The sequence below is a fragment of the Acomys russatus genome, chromosome 2 (genome assembly GCF_903995435.1).
Source record: "Acomys russatus chromosome 2, mAcoRus1.1, whole genome shotgun sequence".
Lineage (NCBI taxonomy): Eukaryota > Metazoa > Chordata > Mammalia > Rodentia > Muridae > Acomys > Acomys russatus.
Genome location: NC_067138.1, coordinates 25,465,902 through 25,473,424, shown reverse-complemented (window position 1 = coordinate 25,473,424; position 7,523 = coordinate 25,465,902). Strand labels below are relative to the sequence as shown.

The 7,523-nt window shown below is 44.7% G+C and overlaps 1 protein-coding gene across 1 annotated transcript in view; it reads left to right on the top strand.

Annotated features, from left to right (window-relative positions):
- The first annotated feature begins 2,599 nt into the window (after window positions 1-2,599).
- Pcmtd1 (protein-L-isoaspartate (D-aspartate) O-methyltransferase domain containing 1) overlaps window positions 2,600-7,523 on the top strand; it is a 72,729-nt gene continuing 67,805 nt past the window's right edge. The window contains exon 1 of the mRNA XM_051159411.1: window positions 2,600-2,657. The gene's annotated coding sequence lies outside the window, so the exon portion shown is untranslated. The remainder of the gene's footprint in view (window positions 2,658-7,523) is intronic.

Genomic DNA, 7,523 nt, shown 5'->3' with positions numbered 1-7,523 from the left:
TTCCTGGACTCACAGAGACCTACATGCCAACGTCTTGACTCTGACCCTATTGCTTTTCCCTCTCTAGTGCTGGGATTAAAGGCCTTCCGTACCGCGCCAGGCTGAACATTTGTGGTATAGCAAGGTTTCTGCCTACATGGTTTTGTGAACAGAGTGCCACAACATATACGACTCTGTGGTCTTTTCTGCATAGTAATACAGTTGAAGCCACCTGGGGTGAAGAATAAAGTTTCACAGCAAGTGTTGCTACTGTTCCCAGGGCCAGGCTTACTCCAATAATGGATCAAGAATGCCAAGAACACATTTTCCTGTAGGCTACACGAAGCCTACAATCTTTAAATACATCTAGGTGGTGAAATAACTTAAAAATTGACCAACACTATACAAGTCTTGACAGTGTGGCACTGTGTCAAGATTTGAAAGCAGTTTGGCATTCAACACCCAGCCTTCCCAGATTACAAAGTAGTGGGAGGATACACATAATCCTAAGAAATGATAGGTGGTGGGTACCATGCGGCATATACACAAGTCATTGCATGATGATCTGCAGTTCAGCTGCTCACAGGTGAGTAACCCCTGGTCCTGTTTCATATACAAAGTCCTTATCACTCCTCTTACTAAACGCCGCCTTTGAGACGGGCGTGGTGGCGCATGCCTTTAATCCCAGCACTGGGGAGGCAGAGGCAGGTGGATCGCTGTGAGTTCGAGGCCAGCCCGGTCTACAAAGTGAGTCCAGGATGGCCAAGGCTACACAGAGAAATCCTGTCTCGAAAAACCAAACCAAACCAAACCAAACAACAACAACAACCCCCCCCCCCCCCCCCAAAAAAAAACCGCAGCCTTTGCTACAGACCTGGAAGCCTTTGGAAGGTGGAAAGAAAAGCTGCGTCCAACTCTAATTCAGTAGAAAAAAAGTCTACTTGAAAAAAATTCCCGTAGGGACTGAAAGATTAAACAAGAAAGCCAAAACGTTTTCTAGTTTCACTGCTGTATTAAAACAGGTGGCTTGGAACCCACCTGGAATTTGTCAGATGGCTGAGCCTTGACCAGAAGATTTCAAGTTTGAGGCCAACCTGGAGACTCAGTTAAAAAAAAAAAAAAAAAAAAGTACCCTCAAACCTTCCTAATTTATATTATCATGTTAACTTATTTTATGGTAATTTTTGAGCCAGTTTCATATAACCCAGAGTGGCCTCAAATGAACTCTATATTGGAGGATGACGTTTGACTACTGATCCCCCTGCTCTCACAAGGCAGAGCTGCTGGGATTACAGGCATGAGCCATTACATCCACTTGGTAAAGTATGTTCACGTGCTAAAATTTCTGCCTGGGGTATCAGAAAGCTAATCTTGACAAGAGTGTTATGTGATCCCATCACGACCAGGAGTGCTTTGATTCCAGGCAAGAGATCCAAAGACGGGACTAAGGCTCCAGCCTAGGGGAGCCCACTGAACATACAGTTGAACTTTAAGCACGAAGGGAAGTTGTTGAGCTGAAAGTTCGGGAATTACAGCACTTAACTTTGCTACTGTTTTCAGTGATCATTTCATGGGGGCTCTGGTTTCACCAGCCTGTTCTTTCTAAACACTTTGCACTTATTTAGTTACATTAGGTGAGAGTGACCGAGGCGTCAAGTGTATTTTTGATAGAGTCTTGACGTATGTGTGTAGTCCAGACAGGCCGTGAGCATCCCAAATGCTGGGATTACAAGCAAGTGCCATCATACCTGGGGCACTCAAAGGTGTTCTAATTTTCCTCGGGAAACCCATAAAGGTTTTGAATGATCATAGTGGTTTGGAGGGAAACAACTTAGTGAACAAAAGAAGTAATAAGACAGAACCAAATCACAGTATTTTGGAGACAATGTCTTTTATGTGCTGGAAACAAAGGAAAAAACAAACCAGTCTCAAAGTAGAAGCGACGTGTTTACTAAGGAGGTGCTTTCCGGGCTTCCGATCTCAGGCGTCTCTCAACAACTGCTCCTTCCCATAAAAGGCTGTGGCTTCGGCGTCAGCAGCGCCTCGCCGCCAGTCAAGGGGGGCGCGCGGGTCTCCCGCTACCGAGAAACGAGGGGAGGCTGGAGTTGAGAGGCCCACGTACGTGCAGGCGGCCGGTGCCACCCGGCGTGGACACAGACACCTAGAAGGCGAGAACCCCCGGTGCGGAGCTACGTAGCAAACAAACAGCCGCTGAGCCGTAGGAGCCGGAGCTCTCGCGGGATCTGTGGAGCAGCCGGCTGCCGGGGAAAGCCTCGCGTTGCTTGGTTAAGGGGCAGGGCGGTCTGCGAGAGGGCGGAGTCCAACCCGGTTCGGGCGTGGGGGCGGTTCCGGACACGCTGTTGACACGCACCTTTCTCTCGGGGGCTCCCCCGCGCATGCGCGGCTCGTGGGCCCTCGTGGAGGCTGGGACTGTCCGGCTACCTAGGTCGCGGGTGGCGGGTCGGGCCCCGCCCTCCCGCCCTCCCGCGCCGGCGCTATTGGACGCGGAGCCGGGTTCGTCGGCTCTCTCAACAACGCTCCGCCCGCCGCCGGCCTGCAGCTGCTTTGGCCTGGAGGGCTCCCGCCTACGCAGGCTCGTGACGCGGGGGCTGGGACGGGGCTCGGAGGACCGAGCTGGCGCTGCTGCTGCTGCTGTCTGAGCGTCTTCTGCGTCTTTGGTAAGTGCGGTGCGCGTCCGCTGTTTGGCATTTTAGACACTAGCCGGGAGAACCGTGGAGGAGAAGTAGGGCGAGCAGTTTTGCAGAGCCAAGGTGTTCCCCCCTCCCCGGCTTGTTTCGTTTATGCGTGTCTTTTTAAGATCATGAAACCACAGCTATGCATTTACAAATCTGAAGAATTTGGGCACGGAGGAGGAGGAATACTCCTAGCAACGGAGCTTTTTTGTTGTTGTTGTTGTTGTTACTAAAGTACTGCGTGCTCCGTAAGGGGGAAAAAATTGAGCTGCCAAACAATGAAGACACAAGACTCCTGCCCTCCCTCTGCCTCCAGGTCCCCTACCCCAATATGTACTCTCCTACTATTCAGGGTAACCCGATTCCAAGTATATACAGTTAGCGCCATTCAGTATTTTGTCGGTGCCTTTGAGGAGTGTGTTTACACACGAAAATTGGAATTGTATATAGATTGTCGTTTTTTTGGGGGGGAGGCAGTAACAGTATATGGATCCCTCCAATTTTTTTTTTTTACATACTTAATTGTTAAATGCTATTTGACATGGGCTTCACACTTTAAATAGCAAGTCACTTAAAAACTGATGGTGTATTTTGTGATTTGATACATTGTCCGATAGCTCAGGCTGACCTAGAACCTTCTGTGTAGGAGAGGCTGACCTTGAACTCTTAGCTTCTGCCTCCACCTCCTAGGTGCTGGGATCAAACATGAGCTGCCTTGACTGGCCTCCTAGCCAGTATTTTGCAACTTAATCTGTTGAGACTTTCACAATATCCAAGGCCACATGTGATACTTCCATATGAAATAGGTTGATAGTGTGTTCATAGACCCCAGTCAGAGTTTCCAAGAGAGGGAATGACTGCCTCAAGAAGATTACACGAAGTCTTACTTTTTCTTTATTGCTCCTCTTAAAGTTTAAATACCATATGGTTAGACGGCAGCATTTAATTGTTTAAACTTGAGGAGGCTACTTTTGGCGAAGAAGTATGGTAGAAAAATCAGTGCCTAGAAATTTGTACTCGGATAAGGAAAAAACCACCACGGATTAAATATTTTGCTCGGGAGGAGTCTGAGTGGAAGAAAAGTGGTACTGCACGAAAGGAAGCAGGTCCATACAGTAGCTAACTTTATTTATTAAAGATGTTTTATTGCACTAATTTTGATAGGTTCCAAGGAAAGCAACGTACTAAAGTAATCATAGGCAGCCATCTCAGTCTAAATAGGTCTCTCCTTAAAGCATAGACTTAACTGTATTTTATTTAGCAACTGGGCTTAAAAGACAGGAAGAGATCCATGGTGTCTTGGCAACAGTATGCTGGTATTGGTTTCTCATAAAAGCCGAAGTAGTGTCTTTCTGACCCTGTGGCTAGTCAGGAGGTCCCTTTCCTGTTGCCTCTCTGGAGCTGCCCTGCTTTTGTGGGGTGCTGAGTGTCTGAGCCTCAGTTTTGGCTCTGCCTTGTACTCTTGACTAGAAACTGCCCCATCAAAGTGTCTAAAGAAATAAGTGTAGGAAGCCATTGTGGTGTCACTTTAGATGAGGTTCTGGTGGTTTCATATTAAAATAGCTGAACCTCTGTAAGTTGAACAAATACAAAGTAGATAAGGTTAAATTTTGTTTATTCCTGGGAGTTAAAATGTATTACTGGGGTTTGTGTCTTATGATATATTAATTTCTTTATTTTCCTGCAGGTGTTTGAACTGTAGTTTAAGGAAATATGACCAAAAATGAGATTTAAATAAAGTATGATCAAATTATGTATTGAGGCAAAACCTGTGTATAATAAAAGATTTGAGCTGCTCTTGCCTGTTAAGAAGTTGGGTGTCAAATATCTGCCACCCCTTATCCCTTAGATAGTCCTGGATAGCTAATATTTGTGGGACACAAAATGCTTCAGCACAGAAAACTGTTTTCAATAGAATATAAAATGCATTCACTATTAGTTACAGAAATGGGAAGAGTTGGGAATATGTTGAGCTCGTGTGTTCCAAAAAGAGTAATGTCTGGAGTTGCAGCTCAGTAGTACAGAACTTAGCTGGCATGGCTGAGGCCCTCCATGATTCCGGGGACCACAACAGAGCAGTGCTGTGTGCCTGATGGGAAAGCTTGCTTCCTAGTTTAACCTGAAAATACTTTTGGGGAATGCTCATGGGAGTAGCCAGAGATAAATCGATGGTTTCGGTCTTGTGGTTTGCTTGCTTGTTTGTGTATTGGTTTTTCGAGACATGGTTTCTCTGTGTAGCCCTGGCTGTCCTGGACTCTCTCTGTAGACCAGGCATGCATCACCAAGCCCAGCTTCTTTTTTTTTTTTTCAATAAAAAGCACAGGAGATTACATCCTCAGTTTAAATTATTATTCTTCCTCCTCCTCTCTCTTTTTGGAGCTTTGTTTTGTTTTGGTCAGGGAAAAAAACCACAAAAATTATTACATTCCAAAAATGAGAGAGTACTAAAATCTCTCTTTTTTTAAAAATTTTTCTTATTTTTCGAGACAGGGTTTCTCTGTGTAGCCTTGGCTGTCCTGGACTCACTTTGTAGACCAGGCTGGCCTCGAACTCAGAGTGATCCACCTACCTCTGCCTCCTGAGTGCTGGGATTAAAGGTGTGCGCCACCACCTCCCAGCCCCAATTGGGTTTTTAAGAGCAGCCATTTCAAGATTTCATCGGGAGTTGTTTTTCCAAAGTTGGGATTTTAGGAAGAAGCCAAAGTAGAGGAGAGGGGAGGGCCTGGAAAATTGAGAATTAATTGTCAGTAAACAAAGGGAGAAAACTGGTTTTAAAAATATTGCTTACATTTCTGAATGGAGATGAGTATCTATTATATCTCATCTCTGTTAACTTAAAACATCTATTGTGATTTAAAAACATCTTGACCCCTAACCTACTAAGCTTAATTGAAAGACTAAACTATCTGGTCTTCAAGTCCGTCAGAGAATACAGTAAGAGTGAAACAATACACTTTTCCAGTAAAGAACCTAGAAAGAAATGTGTTTTATCTGAATGTTCACACAAACATCAAGTCTTGTGATTTCTAAATAAATGCCAGGGAGATCTACCTTAAAACAACTACATTTTTATAAAATAAATATTCCCCCTCCCCAAATACTGCTTACAATCAGATATGTGAGTGAGTGTAGAAGAAGATGAAGCTACAATTCTCTTAGTTTTGAGATACTGGCATAACATCTACTTATAAGTATCCTTTATTAGTTCTGTCCTGCTGGGAATTGAGTTAGGATAAATAGTAACTTTCAGCACCTTGCAAGTTTTGCACAGCAATCCCATGTCTGTTCAGTTCATAATTGGAAGTTATGCTGCGTTTGAAGAGCCGCCCATGTGAAGTGCCATGAAGGACTAGTCTGTACCCACTCTGAGCCAGCACCCTCAAATGGTCCAGCTTGTCTTAGGTATCCTTGGTTTTGGGTCTCACCTTTCTTTTCTGGCTGTACCCGTACTTTGGTTTCATCTGCTTGTCCCTTTTCCTGTGTCTGGATTTTGCATCACCAGCTTATTTTCTTTAGCCTTGAGATTTGCTGCTTTTGTTGGTCTATCTTATACATTCTCTTACTTCGAATTAGTTTCATTGTGAGTTGAGTACCTCCCCTGCCCCCAATTTTTTTTTAAAATTAATTTATTCTTGTTACATCTCAGTGGTTATCCCATCCCTTGTATCCTCTCATTCTTCCCTCCCTCCCATTTTTCCCTTACTCCCCTCCCCTATGACTGTTCCTGAGGGGGACCTCCTCCCCCTGTATATGCTCATAGGGTATCAAGTCTCTTCTTGGTAACCTGCTGTCCTTCCTCTGAGTGCCACCAGGTCTCCCCCTCCAGGGGACATGGTCAAATATGAGGCACCAGAGTACGTGTGAAAGTCATACCCCACTCTCCACTCAACTGTGGAGAATGTTCTGTCCATTGGCTAGATCTGGGTAGGGGTTTAAAGTTTACCGCCTGTATTGTCCTTGGCTGGTGCCTTAGTTTGAGCGGGACCCCTGGGGCCCAAATCTGCCTATCATAATGTTCTACTTGTAGGTTTGTAGGACCCTCTGGATCCTTCTACTTTGCTATTCTCCCATGCTTCTCTCATCTAGAGTCCCAATAGGATGTAACATCCCTGGCTGTCCTGGAAGTCACTATGTAGATCCGCCAGGCCTGGAACACACAGAGATTTCTCTGCCTCTGCCTTCTGGGTGCTACAATTAAAGGTGTGTGCTATCACACCCGGCCTCTTATTTCTTTAATAACCTTAATATTTTCTTAGTCATGTGGGCCCGAATCAGAAGGTCTTCCATATTTTTTCACTATTATTCTCAATAGTATTTTCTGTTACAGTTCCTTTTTTCCTCTCATCTCTAGGTTTTGTTTTTCGTCCTGCTTATTGATATTAATTATTCTAAAAAAAAAAAAGTCTTGATTATTTGCCTGGTGACAAACAAAAACCCCAACCATTTATTGATTTTTTGTGAAACTGTGTACACATGTGTGCGTCCCCCTACCCTCCGCCCCAGCAGATGCTTTATTCTCATTTGGTCCTTGTCATGTGTGTTAGTAGGTGCTGTCAGCCCATTTAACTTGTTAAAAAACCAAGTAGTGCTTTGTATGTGGAGGGCTGGGAATTGATGCTGCAGGCGTCATCCTTGCAAGTCTGCCCAGTTCCTCTACATCATCTCTATTAAATGGCCCCAGTGATTTGTAAAAAACTTTGCTTTGTGTAGTAACAGACTAGCCTTGGCCTCCTAAAGAAGGTGAGCTTTACTTTTACCACACTTTGTTTTCTTATGCACTGTCTGACCATTTCTTGGTATCTTTTTCTTTTTCATCTTTATCTTTAAAAATAATTCCTGTAAACCAGGTGT